Below are 23435 nucleotides of genomic sequence, written 5' to 3' on the forward strand. Positions count from 1 at the left end.
CCAGAGCCATCACTATAGGAAGATGAGTCTCACTTTGGCTCTAGAGCCAAGCCCTCGCTGTGTGTGCCTATGCTTTGGGCACCAGCTCAGTCACCATAGGGAGCTAGGCCCATCCCCCAGAGCCACTCTATCTCTGCATACACCTGTGTTCCCATTCTCAGCTTCCTTGGATGCTTCACAAGCATCTGTGCCTCAAATGCTGCAGCAAGGATGGTTTCAGCCTGGGTACTAGTGTCATTCCCTTCCAGAATCCCAGAGCTGTAGTCCCTTCACACACGTCTGTGCTATAGGCCACTCCACAGGTGCAAATCATCAAACACTGGTATGTACCACAATTCTTTTAATTTTATGTTACCTTGGAATTCATTTTGGATACAAGTTAATTGTTCTTATACCAGAAGCAGGGTTCAGTTACCCTGGGTACAATTTTCAGTTCTACACCACATCCAAATGGCTCAAACTGGTGGCAGAGATTAAAAACTTAGAGACATTTCTCCTGCCTAGCAGACTGGGTTCCCCACTTTTCTGTGACTTTCTTTAAATGGATCACTTAGGCATTTGCCTGAAAACTTAAAGTGACCCATCCTCTATTTACTAATGTAGTGCTAGTTGCCACATGGTGCTCTCTCTCTCTCTCTTTCTCTCTCTCTCTCTCTCTGCCTGACTCTTATTCCTGCTGCACATGACACAGGGATGTAGTACAGCCCTTCACACTCACTATGCATTCCTTGCCCAGGATCTGTAAGTAAAAATATCTTTGAACTAGTCTTCTATTTCGTTGGTGTATTAAATTTGTGCCCTTCATCTGAAAAACTAGGGGCTGCCTCAAGCCTAGTATTCCCCAGGATGCTGTGGAGAAGATGAAGTTGGGCTCCCAGTACCAAAATGATGGGCAAGCTGGCATAAACTGGGCATGGATCAGACAAGATACATAAGGACATCCGCCAGTGCAAACAAGTTTCCCATGTGAGGTAACCCCTGTTGCGGATAGGACAACTAAGCATTAGACCATTCATCAGGTAAAAATGAAGGAATAAAGAAAGCGTATGAGGTTTATAGATCAGCACCAAAAAAGCACATTATTGAGTTATAGAAGCTCAAAAGAGAGAACAAAGAGACAAACGGATGGAAAGATTATTTAAATAAATAATAGTAAAAACTCTCCAAATCTGAAGAAAGATATAAATATCCAAATATAGTAAGGTCTTCAGTCAGATTCAATCCAAACAAGACTATACCAAGAAATAATCAGACTGTCACAAATCAAAGACAAAGAGAGCATCCTGAAAGCAGCAAGAGAAAAGGGAAAATCACAAACATGGGAGTTTCAATTAAATAAGGCTAGCGATGAGTTTCTCAGCAGAGACTTTACAAACCAGGAGAGAGTGGTATGATATATTAAAAGTGCTGGGAAAAACAAAATAAAACAAAACAAAATAAAACTGTCACCCAAGAACACTATACCAGCAAAGTTATCCTTAAGAAATGAAGGAGAGATAAAGATTTTTTTACATAAATAAAATCTGAGGGACTTTATTACCACCAGAGATGTATTATAGGAAATATTATATAGAAAGTTCATCACACTGAAAGTAAAGGATGCTAATTGGCACACAAAAACTTATAAAAGTACCAGACTCACTGGTAAAAGTAAATATACAGTCAAATTCAAAATACTTTAAAACTGTAATAGTGGTTTGTAAATCACTTGTATCACTAGTATTAAAATAAAAGATAAAACTATTTTAAAATAATAATAGCTACAATCATTGTTAAGTGATATACAATATAAAAAGATGTAAATTGTGACAATAAACATATAAAATGTGTGTGGTGGTGGAGTAAAAGAGTAGAGTTATTTTATGCTATAAAAGTTAAATTGTTGTCAACTTAAAATAGCCTGTTATAAGTACAACATATCTTTTAAGTCACATAGTAACCACACACATACACTCATACAGAAATCTGTAGGAGACGTACAGAAGACAAAAAGTAAGGAATCAAAGCATACCACTTGAGAAAATTACTAAATCACAAAGGAAGAGGGTAAGAAATAAAACAAAGTTTCTGGAAAACAACTGGAAAACAATTAACAAAATGGCAGTAGTAAGGCCTTAACAATTACTGTTAATATAAATGGATTATTCAATATACTGTGAATACAAATGGATTAAATTTTTCAATCAAAAGACAAAGAGTTGCTGAATGGAAAATCAAACAAACAAAAAATCACAAGACCCAACTATGTGTTGCCTATAAGAGACTCACTTCACATGTAAGAACACACTTATACTGAATGTGAAAGGTTGGAAAAAGACATTTCATGCAAATGGAAATCAAAAGATAGCAGTAGTAGCTATACTTTTATCAGATAAAGTAGAGTTTACATTAAAATCCGTGAAACAAGACAAAGATTATTATATAATGGTAAAAGGGTCAAGTAAGCAATTTTTGTCAAACTCTTCCAAAAAATTAAAGAGGGAAAACTTTCAAACATATTTTACAGGGCCAGCATTTCCCTAATAACAAAAACAGGCAAAGACAAAACAACAACAAAAAATCTATAGGCCAATATCACTGATGAACATAAATACAAAAATCCTAAACAAAATTCTAGTAAATTGAATTCAATGGTACATTGAAAGGATCATTCTCAGTGATCAAGTTGGGTTTATCGCTGGGATTCAGGAGTAGTTCAACATACTCAGATCAATAAATATGATACATAACATTAACAAAATGAAGGACAAAAAACATATGAGTATCTCAGTAGATATAGAAAGGCATTCAGCCAAATTCAACTTGTTTTCATGAATAAAAAAAAAAAACCTCAAAAATTAGGTGTAGAAGAAATGCTCCTCAACACAATAAAATTGTACCTAGCTAACATCATATCCAATGTCGAAAAGTTGTAAGCTTTTCTTCTAAGATAAAGAACAAAACAAGGATGCTCATTCTTGACACTGGTATTCAAAATAGTACTGGAAGTCCTAGTCAGAGTCATTAAGCAAAAGAAAGAAATAAAAGGCACCCAAATCAGAAAGGAAGAAGTTAAATTGTCTTTGTTTGCAGATGACATAATCTTATATAAAAAAACCCTAAAGACTCTACAAAAAACTTTTAGGTCTTATAAATTCAATAACATTACAGAATACAAAATCAAACAAAAATCACTAGAGTTTCTAATGCACTAATAATGTAGTATTCAAAAAAGAAATTAAGAAAGCAATCTCATCTTCAATATGTACAACAAAAATAACATACTTAAGAATACATTTAACAAAGGAGGTAAAATATCTGTAATTAGAAAATTATCAACATTGATGAAAGGAATTGAAGACACAGATAAATGAAAAGCTATCTCATGCTTATGGATTAGAAAAAATTTTAATGTGAAAATGTTTATCGTACTCAAAGCAATGTACAGTTTCAATATAATACCTGTAAAATTTCCAATGATACTTTCCATAGGAAAAAAAAAATCTAAAATTTTTATGGATCCACAAAAGATCACAGATAGCCAAAGCAATCTTAAATAAAGAGAACAAAATTGGAGGAATCACACTACCTGACTTTGAAATATATTACAAAGCTACAGTAATTAATATAGCATGGTACTAGCTTAAAAATAGAAACATAGTCCAACGGAAAATAATAGAGAACCAATAGATAAATTAAGGCATTTATGGCCAACTAATTTTCAACAAAAGTGCCTAGAACACAAGAGAAAGAACATTCTCTTCAATAATGGTGTTGATAAAAGTTGATATCCACAAGCAGAAAAATAAAATTGGACCTTTATCTCACACAATATACAAAAATCAACTTTAAATGGATTAAAGACTTAAATGTAAGACTTGAAATTACAACACCACTAGAAGAAAGCTTATGGGAAAGAAAATTGATCTGGGGAATGATTTTTAAATATGACCCAAAAAGTCTAGGCAACAAAAGGGAAAGTAAACAAATGGGATTACAACAAAATAAAAAGTTTCAATATATTTATAAATATATTTTATACATCTGGTAAAGGGTTAATATCCAAAATATATAAGGAACTTACACAACTCAATAGCAAGAGAGCAAATAGCCGAATTAATATTGAGCAAAGGACTAAATAAACATTTCTCAAAAAAAGACATACAAATGGCCAAAATATATATTTAAAAAATGCTCAACATCACCAATCGACATCGAAGTGCAAATGGATATTATCAAAAAGATAAAAGGTAAAAAGTGCAGAAAGAAAATCAAATTATAATTTTGAAATACTATATATTTGATAGTAAAGCTCTTTTTGCAAATCTTATAAATAAATCTATTAATTCTTAGCCAGCTTTGATCAGGAAAAATATTTATACTTATCTGTTTCTGAAACAACCAGTACTTTTACTTTACAGCAAACTTTTTCCCAGACAAAAACACTCACTGCATATTTTCATAAAATATTGTTTTTCTCTGCTACTAATACTCATATTCACATTATGTTGGCTGTAACTTTTAACCACTATAGCTTTTCGTCCACAGAGAAAACTACAAAAGGAATACTTGTGAACCGTCATACACAAGCATTTTGTTGCAGACTAGCAGGGGTTATGAATATACATGCCATGAATTTTTATAGACATACACGTTCCTTATTACAGCTCCTCTAAGTGGCAAAAATGAACAATGACATGAAAAGGTCCAAATATGGTTATAGAGTGTACATACTTGTGGGGAAAATAGAATAACTTAGGCGCCCTCCACTCAGGTCTGGCTGGGGGTTCCAGCAGCACATTTCTTGTGAACAAGTTGTGTGGGTGGAGTTAGTGTGCGTGTGCGCCCGTGTATCTTTCTAGTTAATTGCTTTTGTGTGTTCTGCAGTTTGCAAAGCAGGCTGGTGGCAGAGAGCTCCGTTCTAACAATAGAGCATGTTTACTGGGCTGGCAGCTGCTCTGTTTCAGTTTCTCTTTGGACTTTGCCAGTAGCAGATGAGTTTCAGAGTTTTACTGTGTGGACTGCTTAGCTCTTTGATGTGCATGTGCTGAGTAAAGATTATTTCTACTTCAACCAAGGCTCCAAGGAACTTTTTGCCGGTTCCCTAGCTCATAGACCTATGTGTGAAGGGTTTGTGAATGGACTCAAGGGGTCTGTGAGCTTCAGACCCGTAGCCCTAGCTGTAGCCCCACAATACTCTATAAAAGTAAGAGTTCAAAAGAATAAAACTTTTAAAAATATCACTAAGTTTACAGATAGATGTGCTTACATAAAAGTATATACTGCATTTTTACAAATGAATTCATAATTTTATGAAAGAATATACAAAACAATCACTTTAAATTCTTGTGAAATTCAGTTAACACACATTTTCAAGCACAATTTACATGTAAAATACGTTGAATGCTTTATTTTTTGTCTTTTTCAGCAGTGAAGTTTATGCTAATCCCCATGTACCTGTTATGTACTCTAAGTCAAATTTTTAGAAATAGCTTCAGTATGAGAAAGAAAAAGAAACAAGTTAACTATCAACTGATTTATGTTACCTTATTAACAAGATTTACAAATTTATATATTTTTAAATGATCACATAAGCACTGTGCAAAATCTGCAAACATATTATTTAAAATAATTTTATGACTTATCCAAAAATTAAACCATGCCTTTTTAAAAAAGATAATTCCATTAATTTATGTAGTCACCAATGTACAAATGACTCTCAAAGGAAATATTAGAATTAATTTTATCGAGTATACAGCTGAGATGTTCACAAGCCATATCTAATAGTCTATCTTGGGAATAATTACTGGTAATGGGTATCCAAGGGAAATTACTGCCTGCTGCTGTGAATTAGGAGTGCAACAGGTGGTGTTCATCAATTGAAATGGGTTGGAGAGAGTAGCAGTCTGAGCCAAGACTGCTTAAGCTTGATTTGTGACACCATTGTTTCTGAGTGCTTCAAACATAAATTCACTATTTATAATAAAGACCTATTTTTTTTTCCAAGCAAAACAAAATGATGCATGTATAAAGAATAATACAGTTAGCATCATGTTTTTAACATGTCACAGTGGAATGTCTTTATGTTGTGGAAGAAGCCAACTTTAAGGAAGATTTAAGTAAATATAGCTATTCTAAATTAAGGGTAATGTTAGCTACTACAGGTTGCTTTGGTTTATTTTTTCATGGAATTAAGATAATTAGTAGTAAATTGTATTAATTAGTGTAAAGTAAGGCAAATCATAACTAAAGCCAAAATGTTTCATTATTTTAGTTATACTAAGATTCCATTTATATTGTCAGAGCTTGGGTTCAGACACTTCAAACCCATTGTACAGGTTGAGTCACCAGACCCCTCACATGCCAGGCTGGATCCCTAGAACCCTCACACGCAGGTCCATGCTAGGTAATTGGGAAAGATCCCAGGAGCTGTTGGCAGATGGCACTAGCTCAGTCCTCAGCAGCAGTTTACAGGTCCAGTAGCTTACAGATCCAGCAGTGGTGGTGGCCTTGAGGACGGTCCCAGGGACACTAACAGCAACAGCCTCCAGCAGCAATAGTAGTGGCCTCCCCAAAGCTCCCTCTGGGGGAATTCCGGGGGTGGGGGCTGTAGTGGATCAGAGCCACTAGTCCTTTATACTTAACCCAGGACACCTGGGTGCACATGCACTATTACATTAGATGGTAACCAAGGAACACCTGAGCACACGTGCCTATTTACATCAAATGCTCAGCAAGATTCTGAACATCTGAGAGGCCCTGACCATTTTCCTATATTATCCCAACAATTAGTTACTCCCTAGTATGTGTTCCTAAACATTTTAGTTCATATTTACATACTACTATTAATTTAACTTCGTTATTGTTGCTTTCCATCACATTAGTTGGGAAAAATTTAAGACATATCATCAGTAAAGTGCCTAAGTGTGGTCTGTGGCTCAAAATATAGAACTGCACAGATGCTATTCTTTTTAGTAATTTATAACATTAAAATACCCAAATTGAATTTTCACAAACTTAGTTTATTAGGAATAGGTAACAGAGAAAATGAGATTTTGAATAATGTCAAGTTATTTGGAGATGATTATTACAAATGTTCCTAAGTGGATTTCTTAATATAATTCCATGATCAGAAAAATCCTTGAGAGATAATATCTTAGACAAATATCAGGCCAGTCTGCTAATTTAAATTAAAGAAAATTATAAATGTCAACTACACTGTTCCTATGATTGCTGATAACTTTACATTAGATGTAAGCATGAATTAGAGGAAAAAAGTGAGTACATTTATTGTAAAATATGAGAATTGAAAAATAAATTGATGTTTTGGTGGACAAAAAATAAACAAAACCTGGAAGGTCCAGTTGAGATAAGATGTTGATTTTTATGTACTTCTGCCATCATAACCAAACATACCAAATTAATGCAAAACTAAATAAATTTTGTTTGCACATCTAACATAATTTTGAACTACTTTCCAAAAATAAACCAAGCACATTGTGAAAGGTAAAATAAGATATAAAAAAAGAGAAAAAATGAGAATATTATTCAAGAAAAACTCAGAGAGCTAGGTAAAAATTCAAAATAGGGAAAAAACAGTTAAAATTTCATGAGCATAAATGAATTGCTTTGCATGTCATTTGGCAAATGTGATTCATAATAAGTCATTTATATGGCACAGTTGCATGTTGAAGAAATGAAAATACTATTCTTGCCATTCGATTAATTTGTAGGGTCACAAAGAATGATTATGTTTTGTAATGAAAAATATACCAATTATCCTGATTTGATCACTACAGGTATTGATGGTACACAGGTATTGATATTCAATGCTGTACCCCACAGATATGAACAATCAATTATTTTTCAGTAAATAAAACAAATAAAAAAGCAGACAATTTGGGATTTACCTTAGTGTAGGAAGTAAAACTGAAATAAAACTAAGTGCACTACTATTCTAACTAGATTTAGTCAACATTAGTAAGGGATCTTGAATTAGGAAAGAGTAAAAACTTCCAAGAAGCACTTTGAACTTTTGAAGTGGAAATTACAAACCCAATGTCTAATAGTAGTGCTCCTATTGTATAATTATAGTGTCCCCATACAATAAAATATAAAAGGATATTAGTAAGATAGCTTTAGATAGCTAAATACTAATCTACCAGTTAAAATCCAGTCAGGAATAAAACTTCCCTGGGTATTTAAAAGAGAAAGTTTAATGCAGAGGATTGGTCATTGATATGATACATTGAGAAGCTGAGCCAATGTCAGTAAAGCAATCCAAAGTCTAGAAGTGGAATGCTTCTTCCACTCTGAGAGGGAGGGACAAATGGAAGCAGTGTTGCAGGAGCCCAGAGGCCAGGGTCACCTGCAGAAGCTGTATTCATGACAGGCCTCTACAACAGGAACTTTAACCACAGATTTTACCCAGCTACTGCTAGAGATGCAAAGGCAAAAGAGTAGGAGAAATCCGTGGACTCCACCCTTTTTATATCCTTCAGCTTTCTATGCTGGCTTTCCATTGACCAAACTAAGCCAGAAGGCAGCTGACATGGGAGGGGGCTATTTATCCTGAGAAATAGTGTAGAGCAGGAGAAGGCAGCACTATTACTGAAGGAACAGTCACAAGCCCAGCAGAGGTATAAAGAACAAAACACATAGTGAAAAGTTGGAGAGAAATTTTAGACAGGGTAATAAGGAAAAACCTTTTTGAGGAGATCATATTGAGGTACACATATAATTAAGAGCCAAATCCTACTCTAGGAAATACAATAACATTATCCCCATAAAGACTTGAAGACACTAAGATCAAAGAAATATTGAAAGAAAATGGAAACTACCTATTTCAAGGTGCTGGAATGAGTTGGGGATGTATTTGCCCAGTTCTGAAGATAAGGTACTCCTTAAATGAAAATTTCAAAGTAAAATCCCATATGAAATCCCATCTCTAAACTTTAGTTCTGAATTACTTCTAAAACTCACTATATTACAATAAATCTGTTTCGATTAGGCAAGAAAAGAATTTCTTATTGTCAAAGAAAGGAGTCACTCTACTTTCTGCTATTTTAGTATTAGAGCAATTAATAGAGTATTATTAGTAATTCCCATTCAACCTGATAGTTTTAAATTCTCTATTAGGCTGTGGAGTATTTGGTGAATCATATTTTTTCCTTCAGGAGTGACAGCTTTCTGCTCCTGCAGATTTAACCAATAGGCACAGTTGACCTTTATCTCAATATATAGCTCACTGTTCATCCATAGTGAAATGTACCATGTTAGTAATCAGTTTCTTTTGAAATCCTTTTAGTTCATCAAAAGGGCAGGTTTTAAAGCAGGAACAAGCCCCCCTAGGAAAACTTAGAGGCTGTATAGACTGCCTTTCATACTATTCAACCTTTTACTTACAAAGGCCTCTTTTAGACTCCAAGTCTCATGCCAACTGCATCAAAGAGAGTATGAAACAATGCCTTCTGTCAGTCATTCCCTTGCAACGTTGAAGGGACTCCCCATTATGAGATGAATGTTCAAAAATAAACCTGCAGAGAAAATGTCACCTATGTAGGTCTCAGAAAGGAACTTCCTAATAATTTGGTATTTATGTTATTTGGATATTATACATGCCCAGATTGCTGAAGACATATGATATATATTAAGAGACATGAAATATGGTACAAACCCAAAGGACATTTGTTGCTCTAATTTTCTAATTTAAAACTTTTTTCTTAAGACTTCTGATCAAGATGGCAGAATAGATGGTACCTGGAATCACCTTCTCCCACAATCAACTGATTCACGACTATTACAAAGTAACAATCGCCAAGCTGCAACCACAGAGCTCAGGGGAAGAGGAGGAGAGACCTACAGAGTTCATGAAGGCAGGAGAAGCCACAATGAGGGAAAGAAAGCATCGCTCTCACCATTTTGATCTCTGGCCACTTCAAGACTGGCCCTTGTGAGCACATGGAGAAAGAGCTGGCAAAAGCCACTGCTGTCTCCTTCATATGAAGTTGCTTGGAGGCAGCAGGGGAAAAGAGATCTTTGGTGACCCCGAGACCAGCAAAACCACTGACAAGGTTCCTATGGATCCACACAGGAGCAAGGGGTACAGACAGCTGGAAAAAGGAACCTCTCAGAGGCCAGTGAGTCATCACAAGGGACCAGCACATGGCCTATTCCATGGGAAGTGATTGGAATGCAGGGGGTGGGGGAGACTGGCCCACCAGGAGACACTGGGGCACAGCACAGATAGCTGATCTGCCCTCCAATCAGCACAGACCCACTCAGTAGAGACGGGTCAGGAATATAGAACTGTAGTGGGTGCAGTTTGCTGAAAAGACTCAGGCCCAAACTAGAGTTTCCACACAACCCAGGGGTACCAGACTTCACAAGACCTGAAGTGCTTACAAGGTCAACAATTAAAACCTCAGCTGCACAGAAAGCCTTCCCCAGGGAATGAGCAGCAAAGCAGCAATTTACCTCAACTACAGGGCTCAAGTGCTGGTTCCTACAGGAAGTTTCCCAATTTTAGAAGTAAGCAAATCACAGCAAATTAGTTCCAGTGCAGAGTTTAAGTGGTGGGGGTAGCTAATAATCCAACACAGAACTGAATCCAAACAGAAAAAACCCACAGTTTAGAGACAAAGTTCTGATATTAACTAGTAAAGGTCTATCTAACACCACCAAAGAACATCTACAAAACCTAGAAGGACTGGAAGCCCCCCAGGCTGCCAGTAGTTGGGGGAGGGACTCAGCCATGCCCCTCTGATGTCCACATCCATCCCAGTGACAACCACCAAGCTGCCACTGGAAGCACTCCAGGCTCCCCTGCTGGGATGGAGGGGGGCCAAGGGCCTCAGCCATGCCCCACAGATGTCCACATCCAGCCCAGTGAAGACCACCAGGCCACTGCCAGAAGCTCCTTGGACTCCTGAGCCAGTGTGGGGGTGGACAGAGGCCTCAGCCATGCCACCCCAATGTTCGCATCCAGCCCAGTGACAACTACTGAGATGCTGCCAGAAGTGCCCTGGGCTCCCATGCTGGGGTAGGGAGAGCTGAAGGCCTCAGCCATGCACCCCCAACATCCACATCCAGCCAAGTGATGAACACCAAGCCACCTCTGGAAGCACCCTGGACTCCCAGGGTGCTGGGGAGCCGAGGGCCTCAGCCACACCTTCCTGAAGTCTGCATCCAGCCCAGCCATAACCAAGCCACCACTAGAAGCCTCTTGGGTTCCCCTGCCAGAATGAGGGGGATTCCATGGGCCTCAACCTTGGCCCCTTGTTCCACATCCTTCCACCCTATCTCCCACCCTTTTCCCATCTCCCGCCCCCCCCCCCAACTGATCCAAAACATCTTAGAATGTAAAAAAAATAAAAAAATAAATAACAATAAGTAAATAAATTTTTAAAAAATACACATTAAAAATAAAAATGTCGCCCGACTTCTCCCGGCCCTCTCCCGACTCCCTTCGGCTCCGGCTCCGGCTTGGCGGCGGCAGAAAGAAAGGCACAATCCGAAGCTATATATTTGACTGTGGGCCTAATGCCCATGGTACTCTTCATAGAAATGATCATAAACACCATTTTCACATGATATACTTATGTAACTTAATGCTTTAAAAATACTCTTAGAAAATAAGGAAGATAGGAGTTTCAAGATGGCGGCGGCTGCGGCGGCTGGCGCGGAGTAGCTGAGGTGGAAAAGGTGGCCACTGGGCCTCAGGCAGCCGGGAAGCTTGTGGATGTTCCTCTGGCCATCTCTTAAGGGAGGACTGCTGCTGCTGGCCGGTCGTGGGGGCTCAACGCCACTTTGCCCCCGGCAGGAGAGGCTGCCTCATTTACAGGCAACAGCTTTGAAGTGTGGAGCAGGAAAAGAACTGATTCTTAGCTGCAAAAGCGAGTTTTGAAACAGGGAACACGGCGCCAGGGCTGCTGTGGATGCAGCCAGGATCCCGGAGGCTGGGGCCGCACTGAAGGCGGCCAGCTGCCCTATTCAGGATTCGAGGTTTCAGGCCGGCATTAAAGAAGATTCCTGGGAGCGCCCGAGCGGTGCCGCGACTGAACAGCCCGAGGCGGCAGCGCCGAGGAAGGCAACAAACCAGAGACAGAGCGAGTGCCCGACCTGGCAGAGCACTGTGAGTGATCCCTGGCACAGCTCTGTTCGGGGGGTGGATGCCCACGCGGCTCCGGCCTGCACCACCAGGCCACTTACTGCCCCGGTGCTGCCTCCATTTTCCCAGGTGCGGGCAGCTCCGCCCTGCTCGGCCATCACTGAGCCCATTTGCTTGGCCTGGTGCGGGGCTTTCCGGACCCTGCGGGCCGGCCTCCTCTCCCACTCCCTCCGCGGTTCTTTGGCGGGGCTGGGGGTGTGGGGTGTCCCGACCAGTCTTGGGAGGGCTAGGAAGTACGGGTGGGCCGACTGTCACTCCACCACACCCTGGACTCCGGCCCCGGTAAACTTCCTGTTACTGGGAGGCAGATACCATCTCTGCGACCACCAGTTTGGAAAAAAGCCTAACGAATTTCTGGTTGGGAATAGTGCGGTAGGAGAGTTCCCAGGTCCGCTTGAACCTGCCGGAGAGCAGGCTGCAGGCGGGCACTAGACTCGGTTTATACCGGGGGGATACAAAGGTGAACAAGACCCGAGAAAGATCTACACAGTGCTACAAAGGCACCCAGAGAGACCGGTCGTCTGTGCCTAGCAGAAACCTGGTAGACTTCGTGGGCGAGGCGGTGCTGAGCAGGGTCTTGAAGGCCCAGCTGATAGACGAGGGGTGCAGAAGACACACCCCAGCCCAGCACAGTGTGCACAGAGGGGGGAGACGTGTGGCCAGGGAGGCGGAGACTCGACAGAAACCACACACCCGGTGGGGTGCCACTGCACGATCTGACAGCCTGGGCCAGAGCACACGGAACAGGGAGAAGTCCTGTACAGAAAGTGAAAGCTCAACAGAGATCACACACCCTGTGGTACGTGATCCACCAGCCCAGCAGAGTACAAGCTGACCAGAAAGGTGGATCCCCGGAGAAGCCCAAGACCCGAGGCAACCACACACACAAGACACTAGAGGCCAACTGAGCAGTCACGGCGGGAGCCATACCAAATTGGCAACCACAGCAACATCCTAGTTAGTCATTAGTCTCAAACCGGTGGACTGTGAAACCCCCTGCCACAATGAATAAACACCAAAAAAAAGACACCAGAAATACAAAAAATCAAGAAAGTACACCACCAAAAGTTAATAAATCTCATACTCTAGATCCTATAGAACAAGAAGCCCTTGAAATAACTGACAAGGAATTTCGAGTGATAATTCTAAGGAAACTGAATGAGATACAAGAAAACTCAGCTAGACATCATGATGAAATGAGGAAAAGTATACAGGATCTGAAAGAGGAAATATACAAGGAAATCAATGTCCTGAAAAAAAATGTAGCAGAACTTGCTGAACTGAAGAAGTTATTCAGCGAAATAAAAAACACAACGGAGAGTTTAACCAGCAGGCTTGTCGAAGTTGAAGAGAGAACCTCTGAACTTGAAGATGGGCTGTTTGAAATAACACAAGCAGACAAAAAGAAAGAAAAAAGAATCAAGGACATGGAAGAAAATCTGAGAGATATCAGACAACCTCAAGCGCTCAAATATCCGAGTCATGGGTATTCCAGAAGGGGAGGAAAATGGAGATTCCATTGAAAACATATTCAACAAAATAGTGGCAGAAAACTTCCCAGGTATAGGAAAAATCACAGATCTTCAGATCCAGGAAGCTCAACGATCTCCAAACGTATTCAACCCAAAAAGGCCTTCTCCAAGACATGTCATAGTCAAATTGGCAAAACTCAGAGACAAAGAGAGAATCTTAAAAGCTGCAAGAGAGAAGCGTCAAATCACCTATAAGGGAGCCCCAATCAGGTTAACATCAGACTTTTCATCACAAACCCTAAAAGCTAGAAAGGAATGGGATGATATTTTCAAAATATTAAAAGACAAAGATTGCCAGCCAAGAATACTCTACCCTGCAAGGCTATCCTTCCGAAATGAGGGGCAAATAGTATATTTCTCAGACAAACAAAAACTGCGGGAGTTCACTACCACAAGACCACCCTTACAAGAAATCCTCAAGGGAGTACTGGGTTTGATTCCTGAAAAATAACTACCACTGCCATAAAAACCTAAGAAAAATCTAAACCCGCTAGTACAATAAAAATGGCATTCATGAAGAGAAAACAAGCTAACAAAAACACTATCTACAACCTAAGGAACCAAAAAACAAAGAAACCAAACAGTAAATCAGAAAGCAAGGAACAAAAGACACCTAAGACAACCAAACAACCAATAAAATGCTAGGAATAAATCAACACCTTTCAATAACAACTCTTAATGTTAAAGGCTTAAATTCCCCAATTAAAAGACACAGACTGGCTGACTGGATCAAAAAGCAGGACCCAACTATATGCTGCCTACAAGAGACCCACCTCACCCATAAAGATTCACACAGACTAAGAGTGAAAGGATGGAAAAAGATTTACCATGCAAACAGAAAAGAAAAACGAGCTGGAGTGGCTATTCTTATATCTGACAAAATAGACTTTAAACTAAAAACCATAAAAAGAGACAATGAGGGACACTACTTAATGATAAAAGGACTGATCCATCAAGAAGACATAACAATCATAAATATGTACGCACCCAATGTTGGAGCAGCCAGATTTATAAAACAAACTCTATTAGACCTAAAGAAGGAAATAGACACTAATACCATAATAGCAGGGGACCTGAACACTCCACTGTCAATATTAGACAGATCATCTAGGCAAAGAATCAGTAGAGAAACACAAGATCTAAACAAGACTCTAGACCAATTGGAATTGGCAGATATCTACAGAACATTCCACCCAACAACCTCAGATTATTCATTCTTCTCATCAGCACATGGATCATTCTCCAGGATAGATCACATATTAGGTCACAAATCAAGTCTCAATAAATTCAAAAAAATTGGAATTATCCCATGTATCTTCTCAGACCACAATGGATTAAAACTAGAAATTAATAACAAACAAAACTCTGGAAACTATACAAACACATGGAAATTAAACAGCATTCTACTTAATGACATATGGGTCCAAGAAGAAATCAAGCAGGAAATCAAAAAGTTTATTGAAACTAATGAAAACAATGATACATCATACCAAAACCTGTGGGATACTGCAAAAGCAGTATTGAGGGGAAAATTTATTGCATTAAATGCTCACTTCAGAAGAATGGAAAGATGGCAAGTGAACAACCTAACACTTCACCTTAAAGAACTAGAAAAACAAGAACAATCCAATCCTAAAGTTAGCAGACGGAAAGAAATCATTAAGATCAGAGCAGAACTGAATGAAATTGAAAACCAAAAACAATTCAAAAGATCAACGAATCAAAAAGTTGGTTTTTTGAAAAGATAAATAAAATTGACAAACCATTAGCATGGCTAACAAAAAAAAGAAGAGAGAAGACTCAAATAACAAAAATTAGAAATGAAAAAGGCGATATTACAACTGATTCATCTGAAATACAAGGAATCATTCGAGACTACTATAAACAACTATACGCCAACAAATTTGAAAATCTGGAGGAAATGGATAAATTTCTGGACACACACAAGCTCCCAAAACTGAACCGTGAAGACGTAGAAAATTTGAACAGACCAATAACAATAAAGGAGATTGAAGCTGTTATCAGAAGGCTCCCAACAAAGAAAAGCCCAGGACCAGATGGATTCACAGCAGAATTTTACCAAACATTCAAAGAGGAATTGACACCAATTCTTTACAAACTATTCCAAAAGATTGAAACGGACGCAAATCTCCCAAACTCATTCTATGAAGCAAACATCATCCTGATACCAAAACCAGGTAAAGATATAACCAAAAAAGAAAACTACAGGCCGATATCCTTGATGAATATAGATGCAAAAATCCTCACTAAAATACTAGCAAACAGAATACAGCAACACATACGAAAAATTATTCATCATGATCAAGTGGGATTCATCCCAGGGATGCAAGGTTGGTTCAACATACGCAAATCAATAAATGTGATACACCATATTAATAAACTCAAACACAAGGACCATATGATCATCTCTATAGATGCTGAAAAAGCATTTGATAAAGTTCAGCACTCATTCATGACAAAGACCCTCTATAAGTTAGGTATAGAGGGAAAGTATCTCAACATAATTAAAGCCATATATGACAAACCCACTGCCAATATCATCCTGAATGGGGAAAAGCTGAAAGCTTTTCCTTTAAGAACAGGCACTAGACAAGGATGCCCACTCTCACCACTCCTTTTCAACATAGTGTTGGAAGTACTAGCCAGAGCAATCAGAGAAGAGAAGGAAATAAAGGGCATCCAGATTGGAAAAGATGAAGTCAAACTGTCCCTGTTTGCAGATGACATGATCCTATATATCGAACAGCCTAAAACCTCTACAAAAAAACTGTTGGAATTGATAAATGATTTCAGCACAGTAGCAGGATACAAAATCAACACGCAAAAATCAGTAGCATTTCTTTTCTCCAATAGTGAACATGCAGAAGGAGAAATCAAGAAAGCCTGCCCATTTACAATAGCCACCAAAAAAATAAAATACTTAGGAATTGAGTTAACCAAGGAGGTGAAAAATCTCTATAATGAGAACTACAAACCACTGCTGAGAGAAATTAGAGAGGATACAAGAAGATGGAAAGATATTCCATGCTCTTGGATTGGAAGAATCAACATAGTGAAAATGTCCATACTACCCAAAGTGATATACAAATTCAATGCAATCCCCATCAAAATTCCAAAGACATTTTTCTCAGAAATGGAAAAAACTATTCAGACATTTATATGGAACAATAAAAGACCACGAATAGCCAAAGCAATGCTCAGCAAAAAAAATAAAGCTGGAGGCATAACACTACCTGACTTTAAGCTATACTACAAAGCTATAATAACCAAAACAGTATGGTACTGGCATAAAAACAGACACACTGACCAATGGAATAGAATAGAGAATCCAGAAATCAACCCACACACTTACTGCCATCTGATCTTTGACAAAGGCACCAAGCCTATTCACTGGGGAAGGGACTGCCTCTTCAGCAAGTGGTGCTGGGATAACTGGATATCGATATGCAGGAGAATGAAACTAGATCCATACCTCTCACCGTATACTAAAATCAACTCAAAATGGATTAAGGATTTAAATATACACCCTGAGTCAATAAAACTTCTTAAAGAAAACATAGGAGAAACACTTCAGGAAATAGGACTGGGCACAGACTTCAGGAATACGACCCCAAAAGCACGGGCAACCAAAGGAAAAATAAACAAATGGGATTATATCAAACTAAAAAGCTTCTGCACAGCAAAAGAAACAATTAAAAGAGTTAAAAGACAACCAACAGAGTGGGAGAAAATATTTGCAAAATATACATCTGACAAAGGATTAATATCCAGAATATATAAGGAACTCAAACAACTTTACAAGAAGAAAACAAGCAACCCAATTAAAAAATGGGCAAAAGAGCTAAGTAGGCATTTCTCTAAGGAAGATATCCAAATGGCCAACAGACATATGAAAAAATGCTCAACATCACTCAGCATCCGGGAAATGCAAATCAAAACCACATTGAGATACCATCTAACCCCAGTTAGGATGGCTAAAATCCAAAAGACTATGAACGATAAATGCTGGCGAGGCTGCGGAGAAAAAGGAACTCTCATACATTGTTGGTGGGACTGCAAAATGGCGCAGCCTCTATGGAAAATGGTATGGAGGTTCCTCAAACAATTGCAAATAGATCTACCATACGACCCAGCCATCCCACTGTTGGGAATCTACCCAGAGGAATGGAAATCATCAAGTCGAAGGTATACCTGTTCCCCAATGTTCATCGCAGCACTCTTTACAATAGCCAAGAGTTGGAACCAGCCCAAATGCCCATCATCAGATGAGTGGATACGGAAAATGTGGTACATCTACACAATGGAATACTACTCAGCCATAAAAACGAATGAAATACTGCCATTTGCAACAACATGGATGGACCTTGAGAGAATTATATTAAGTGAAACAAGTCAGGCACAGAAAGAGAAATACCACATGTTCTCACTTATTGGAGGGAGCTAAAAATTAATATATAAATTCACACACACACATACACACACACACACACACAAACCGGGGGGGGGGGGGAGAAGATATAACAACCACAATTACTTGAAGTTGATACAACAAGCAAACAGAAAGGACATTGTTGGGGGGGAGGGGGGGAGGGAGAAGGGAGGGAGGTTTTGGTGATGGGGAGCAATAATCAGCTACAATGTATATCGACAAAATAAAATTAAAAAAAAAAAAGAAAATAAGGAAGATAATAGAGTAACAAACTATATAAAGATTTATGGAATTTATTAGTCTATCATGGTATACCAAGTTTTTAACAATTTTATCCATATTTTACTGATACAAGTCAGAATGTGAGAGATAGTATGAATCATAGTATTTGGGATAGATATCTTGGAGATTTTCACAGCAGTTTTTGTAGAAATTAAAGGTAGAATTTTATAGAGAAACTATCTTTTTGTAGTTTTGTAACAAATGTTGGTATAATAATTTTTACTTCTAAATGTAGCATGGAAATCTTTTACTGTGTAAGAGTCCCTGAATAGAAAGTCAGGAGACCTAATTCTTCTTTCAACTAGTATAATTTCTGGAAAGCTCTTCATTCACTAGTCTCCTTATTTGTAAAATGAGGATGTTAGGTATCTAAGTTCTCTATATTGGGGCAGTTAATGATATGAGCTTTAACATAGCTAGCATTGAAGTAGCTTAACACAATAAAGGTTTATTTCTTGCTCAAAAAAAAAAATAAAAAAATAAAAAAAATAAAAATAAAAATAAAAATAAAAATGTCTGTGAATAGTTTAAATGAGAAAATCAAAATAAATAAATAACAATAAAGCTAGATTTCTTAATTTTTAATATTCTATGCAAGTTTTATAGCTTCATTTTCACTTCTTGGTCATAACATTGTGTCTTTCCTACTCCTCTATGAATTTGAGATCTTTATCCTATTTTATGTAAATATATAATTCATTCTTGGACTCTCCATAAAAATAAAAACAATCACTAGAGGGAAATCTCACTATTAGGAAAGAAAGTGATGAGAGACAACTCTCTTTGGATTAGGAAAAACTATTACATACAGTCCCTATTCAATTGATTAAACATACCAAAAAAAAAAAATTGTGAAAACATAAAACCTGTCCCTCATATATTGTGTTCTTACAGCAACAGTTCCACTTGTTTTCATAACTTATTGTCAAATTAAGGAGAATTTGAAGTATTTCTAGACTACAATCGAATGTACTATCTTATGTATTGCAGGATCATGACTGAGATGGAATAGCAGAGCAGTACGCACAAAGCAAGTCATGAGGTCAGAGTGTATAAGGCAGGTTTTGGGAGCAGAGTCTTGGAGCCAGTTTAGGGTAGAACACAAAAGGACTATGAAATGAGTAGAGCAGGAGGTGGCCTGTGTGAGTTATAAGACGTGAGCCCAATGACCAAATTGGGATTTTAATTCAGTAGATTAGGTACATTACACTCACTGAATGAAAGTTGGCTACATTTCTAATTGTTGATGATGAACAAATAAATTAATTTTTATTCATTGTGAGAATGCACTACACTTTGCAATGATGCATACATTATATTGTTAAGGATCCAGAAAAGTCCCACATGAATAGCTCAGAATTTTGACTGATGTTTTTGGAAATAATTTTGAAGTCAATATAGATGACAACAGAAAATTGATTTATCATTAATTTATGAAATCAAGTCATCTTAATGGAGTTTGTAACAGTCAATAATAGCCTACTTTGAAGTACAATCATCCTAGGCTTGAGTGTGTTGAAGAATCATTTTAAAATAAGGCACTCATTCTGCCTTCAACAACTCCACAGCCATATGGGAAAAAACAACATAGAGAGAAATGCAATATATTTAACAACTGGTATATAGGAAGTATATGGTAAAAGCAGAGTCACCAGAAATCTAACCCGATTTTGATCAAGAATTCTCAGAGAATATTGTAATAGATACTCAATAGTGTCTACCCCCCTTACATTAATCAAATAAAAGTCAATTGCAACAATATGTTAGAAGTTATTACTGAATTTTCTAACTAGCCACAATTGGATGTGACAGTACATTAATCCAGAATATTGAATTTTATCTCTAGTTCATCATACTTAAATGAACCATCAGTATTGTATTTTAAATATTTAGATGATAATCAGCAAACTTATTTATATACAGATTTTATAGTTGTGAATAAATTGTCCAGGTGGAATTATGTATGTGTGTATGTGTGTGTGTGTGTGTGTGTGTGTGTGTGTGTGTGTGTGTGTGTGTGTGTGTGTGTGTGTGTGTATAATAATTATATGTATGTGACAGTTGTTATATTCTTACTTGGTAATTTATTAATTTATTTTTATTTATATTTTTATACATTCACCCCAAAATATTTATTAGGCAACTACTATAGCACAAATACTCTCTATAATCCTGATAAAAAGAGAAATTGTTTCTGACTTCTATGGAATTTATGTGTAAAGGGTGAAAGATGTTAAAAAGACACAAATCGATGTATACAGAATGAACTTTATGAAATCGATGTATAAAATTGCACTTTCATGCAAGTGACAATGGAAAATTGTTTCTTAAAAATATTCATCTTTTGTTCTTACAATGCCTTGGTTTTGGGTGAATTATCCATGAGTATACTACCTTTATTAATCTGTCCCAAAGAGACTGATCAGATCCATTCAATTTGCTTATACAGTATTTAATTAATGCAAACATCAACAGTACTTCAAAGAAAGGAAGAGGTTTCTTACTATTTTTTTATTAAAGCATAGTTGATTATACATATTTGTGTGGTACAGAGTTTATATCAATACCTAGGTCAAGTGTGTTATGATAAAATCAGGATAATTAGCATGTTCACCATCACAAAACATTCCCTGTGCCCATTAACCAATTTCTCATTTACCCACTCTTCTTCCCCTTTCCCACGTCTAATAAACACAGTCTGCTCTGTCCTTCTGAAAATTCAACATATTATTATGATTATTGTTTGTTCATTTGTTTCTTTCTTCCTTTCTTTCTCTTATTTATTTTTTAGCTCCTACTTATAAGTGAGGAAAATAAAGGGTATCCAAATTGGAAAAGACAAATTCAAATTGTCCCTGTTCACAGATGGTATGATCATATATGTAGAAAAACCTAAAAACTCTACCAAAAACAAACAAACAAACAAACAAAAAAACCTCCTAGAGCTAATTAAATAATTCAGCAAAGTTGCAGGATACAAAATCAATACACAAAAATCAACAGCGTTTTTACACACCAACAACAAACTAGCAGAAAATGAAATCAAGAAAGCAAGCCCATTTAAAATAGCTAACAAAAGAATAAAATACCTAGGAATAAATTTAACCAAGAAAGTGAAAGATCTCTACAATGAAAACTACAAAATGCTGCTGAAAGAAATCAAAGAGGGCATCAAAAGATTGAAAGACATTCCATTTTTATGGATTTGAAGAAATAACATTGTAAAAATATCTGTAATATCCAATGATATCTACAGATTCAATGCAATCCCCATCAAAATACAATTGGCATTCTTCACTAAAACAGAAAAAATAAAAAAATAAAAATCCTAACATTCATATGAAATAAGAAAGGACCACAAATAGCCAAACAATACTGAGCAAAATGAAGAAATAAAGCCAGAGGCATTACACTACCTGACTCCAAAATATAATACAAAGCTATAGTAACCAGAACAGCATGGTCCTGATATAAATGCAGACACACAGACTGATGGAACAGAAGAGAGAACCCAGAAATGAACCCACGTATTTATAGTCAACTGATCTTTTACAAAGGCACCAAGAACATTCACTGGGCCAGCCACTTCAGTCAATGGTGCTTGGAAAACAGGATATCCATGTGTAGAAAAATGAAATTAGATACATATATTTCACCATATACCAAAATCAACTCAAAATATATTAAAGACTTAAATATAAGACTTGAGACTATAAAACTTCTAGAAGAAAACCTAAGGGAAACATTTTGGGATATAGAGCTGGACAAAGACTTTATGAATAACATCTTACCACCTTTTTCAATAGAAATGATTTCCATTGTAGGAATAACTGCCTCCAAGGTACACATGAAAAAAAAAATGAGTCATTTATCCCTCCAGGAAGCTTTTTTAGGGTAATTAAGAGTAGCAACATTTTGTAGGAATCTTTAAAGTCATGAGAGGGTCAATTGAGATGCAAGTCACCATGTTTTCAGGAAATAGGGAAGTTAATGTCTGCTTTTTAGGTATGATATGTTGGACTAAGAATGTTAATGTTATACCTGGAGTGAGAGGGCCTTTCACAATTTTGAGAACTCCAATGTGAGACCTAATCAGTAGAAGGTATAGGTTGATGATATTTTCAATGTAGCCTCCTGGAAAATTGATAAACCTTAAGGTTCTCAATTCAGTTTTAGTAACTGGGTTTAGTCCTTATTTTTAGAGGAATTATACAACTTGTCTTTTTTATGTACATATTCATCCAACTGGTATTTGTTTGTCACATGTAATATCATCCAGAGGGTTTGAAAGGTATATTGAGTAGAGGTCTAGGAACCAGGGTCTTCATTTCCTGTTTTCAAAAGACTTCTTGGAAAGGTTTAGGCAAATGGTTTGTCAAATCATGATCAGAACTATGTGGCAGGGGTTGGGAAACTTAGTGGTCAATTTAATTTAAGGTTCTTGAAACATATTGGAAGAATTGCACCGGAATACTTAATGAGAAAAGAGTAGTAGATAAAGACAAAGATAATTGTGCCCCTCTCTCCCCTGTTCCTCCCAGAGTCTGAGGTATTGTCTCCCTACCTGATAAGGTTGCTGTTCTCACTCCATGATCACAGAATTGGTTTGTCTCATTTAGATAGGTAAAACTACCTTTTTCCAAATCATCTCCTACTTCCATCTAGATCTTTGGTCAGGTAGGGTCAGTTGCAATTTTTGGAAGGGCATTTTTATAAAACTTGCCAAAATGTATTATGACCATAGTAACTGGTGTTCTAAAACAGGACATCTTTATGATCTAAGACCATGTCAATTCAACAGTAGAATCAAGGGTACAGAACCAGAATAAACGTTGAAACCCTTATGTTCTCTTTTGGCCAAGCTGCCAACCAGAAAAATGCATCACAACCTGGGTTTATCATGATCGAATCTTAAGTTTTCATAATTGGTTTGGATGACTTACTATTACATTTTTTTTCTGATCCAGCCCTACAAATAGACCAAGATGAAATGATTTCTTTATGTAGACAGATGAATTAAGTG

Source organism: Cynocephalus volans, chromosome 7 (assembly GCF_027409185.1).
Source record: "Cynocephalus volans isolate mCynVol1 chromosome 7, mCynVol1.pri, whole genome shotgun sequence".
Lineage (NCBI taxonomy): Eukaryota > Metazoa > Chordata > Mammalia > Dermoptera > Cynocephalidae > Cynocephalus > Cynocephalus volans.